The sequence below is a fragment of the Otolemur garnettii genome, unplaced genomic scaffold (genome assembly GCF_000181295.1).
Source record: "Otolemur garnettii isolate 467f Iridium unplaced genomic scaffold, OtoGar3 scaffold00175, whole genome shotgun sequence".
Lineage (NCBI taxonomy): Eukaryota > Metazoa > Chordata > Mammalia > Primates > Galagidae > Otolemur > Otolemur garnettii.
Genome location: NW_003852570.1, coordinates 3,152,239 through 3,155,100, shown reverse-complemented (window position 1 = coordinate 3,155,100; position 2,862 = coordinate 3,152,239).

Below are 2,862 nucleotides of genomic sequence, written 5' to 3'. Positions count from 1 at the left end.
AGGCCAGTATCAGAGTGTGGAAGGCTTGGAATGAAATTCCTGGAATCCATACTTTCTGATATAGGCTTTGCCTGTACATCTGTGTTTCTTTTTTTAAAAAGAACCTTTCCAGCTTTGAGGTATAGCTCCATAGCAAATAGAAACTTTTAAAACTATTTCCTACTTAGTTCAAGCACTTGCACAAGAAATACTCAGCTTTTTGTAATATTTGAGGAATTCACTTACCAGGTACATACTCCAAGATGTTGCAAGCAATTTGATTAAAGTATTGCACATACCTTGGGCCTGAGACCAAGTGTCAGGAATTTCACTCTATCAGAAAAGTCATGTAAGTAGCTTAAGGTAGTGGAAACTGATGCTTTAGATTAAACCTGTCTCTTTCCATCTTTGTCTTTGGTGTCAGAATAATGCCTCTGAAGGAAAAATTGAAGAGCATATTGCTTGAATACCTTAAAGGGGGAATAAAGGTAAAATGGGTATAGAAATATTTTCTAGTTTTAAAATAACATCCAAACACAGATCTAAAGACCAATATACAAATAAAACCTTCAAACAAGGAACACCACACAGGCCAGTGAGTTCCTGGACACCATTGCCACCACCCAAGATAAATGTCTTCTCTTAAAACTAAAATATAGGACTGTGGCCTTATCCCTTGTCTTTTCTTATGTCCCTAGTCATCTATATTGTATTATCAAGAGAGTATCTATCAAATAGAATAGATTAACTACAGTATTGGAAATAAAAAAAGCTAAAGATCAAATGTAATACTATGTTTTGTTGTGCATAATGTGTTCTTTTGCCCAAATTTTTGAAGGAAAAATAAGAATGCACATTATATATAGCTAGTACTAATTCCATATCTATGTATATGTAAATGTTTTTAATTCTTATTATTATGCTTATATGCACATTAAAAGTGTAACTGTAGAAAGCAAAAATGATATCCATACACAAAATAATATCCTGGAATAGGCTAATGGGCTTTGTTGAATTTAGGATGAACCTGCAACAAAATAATTTTTGGTCACTAAGAGCAATGCATTCCTCTTTATACACTACATGCAGGAACTAGCAATCTAGATGATATTTTTAAAAAATTTCTTGGGAAATACCTTGAAAAATGTCAAAACAGTTTTTGTGCCCTGCAAGTTTTAAGCTAACAGTTATTAAATATGCTAAAGAGAAAGGCAGCAGAACTGCCAAGTAAGACTTTGAACCTACTCCTACAGAGTATCATCAGGTTGTGTAGGCAACAGGAAGAAAAGCTTCTTCAGATGCCAAGACAGAAGAAGACAAGACCAGAGAAACCTCCAGTGGCTGGACCTGGAGAAGAATGTGAAGACCTGGATTCTGGAGCAGCATCAAACTGGCATCTCTGTTTCAACCAAGAAGACACAAGATTTCACAAGAAAAAAAAATGATGATTTATCAGAGATACCTAAAGAATGTTTTAATTTCATGAAGACAGAAAATTTGAGCATGAGGACATGAACTAAACTTGACCAAAAACTTATGGCAGCCTATGAGAGTCAAGTTTTAAAATTTCACTCTTTCAATCTTCAAAAGACTTAAAACTTTGAGTTCCCCCAAATCACCATGTATGAATATGTACAATTATCAATTATATACATATTGAATTTCTGCCTGCTGGATCTGTTAATAGAGAGGGGTTGAAATCTCTAAATATAGTAGTGGGGTTGTCTATTTCTCCTTGTAGTGCTATAACTTTTTCTTCACATAGTTTAACACTTTGTTCTTATTTTTTTTTAATTGTTGGGGAAACATTGAGTGTACAATAAGCCAAGTAGTACTGCTTGCCTTTTCTGGGTGAAGTCTCTCTATTAATAGTGTCCCACCCCCAAGAGGTGGGTCACAAACTGTGGTCCCACACGCCCCTCCCTCCCTCTAGACCCTCAACCATGCCCCACCCCCCACCCTGTGCTAGCATCAGTTGTCCTAATATCAAAATTGAGTACATTGGATTCTTTTTTTCTCCATTCTTGTGATGCTTTGCTAAGAACAATGTATTTCAACTCCATGAAAATTAATACAAAAGATAAAAGTCATCATCATTTTTAGTGGCTGTAAACTATTCATATATATATATACATATATATATATGAATATATATATATATCCCAGCTTGTTAATCCATTCCTGGATTGGTGAGCATTTAGGTTGTTTCCACAATTTGGCAATTATAAACTAAGCTGTGATAAACAGTCTGGTGTAAATGTTCTTATAATTAAAGAATTTTTTTTTGTCTCCTGGGTAGATACCCAATAATGGAATTGCAGTACCAAATGGGAGGTCTAGTTTGAGTTCTTTGAGAATCCTCCATACTTCCTTCCAAAAGGGTTTTATTAGTTTGTAGTCCCACCAGAAGTGTAAAAGTGTTCCCTTCACAACCACAACCACACCAGCCATCTACAGCATTTAACAATGTTGATTATTCCCATCCATAAGCATGGTATGTTCTTCCATTTGTTAATATCCTCTGCTATTTCCTTTCTTAGGATTTCATAATTTTCTTTATAGAGGTACTTTACTTCTGTTGTTAGGTATATTCCTAGGTATTTCGTTTTCTTTGAAGCTACTTTGAAGGGGATTGTATCCTTAATTAACTTCTTATCTTGGCTGTTTTTGGCATATACAAGGGATACTGATTTTTTTTTAATCTTTTTTTTCTTTATTAAATGGTAATTGTGTACATTAATGCACTTTGGGGGTACAGTGTGGTGTTTTCATATGCAATCCAAGAAACTTCCATCAAAATGGTTAACATAGCCTTCGTGTAACTTTCTTAGTTATTATGTCAAAACATTCATATTCTACTCATAGAAAGATTCACTTGTACCC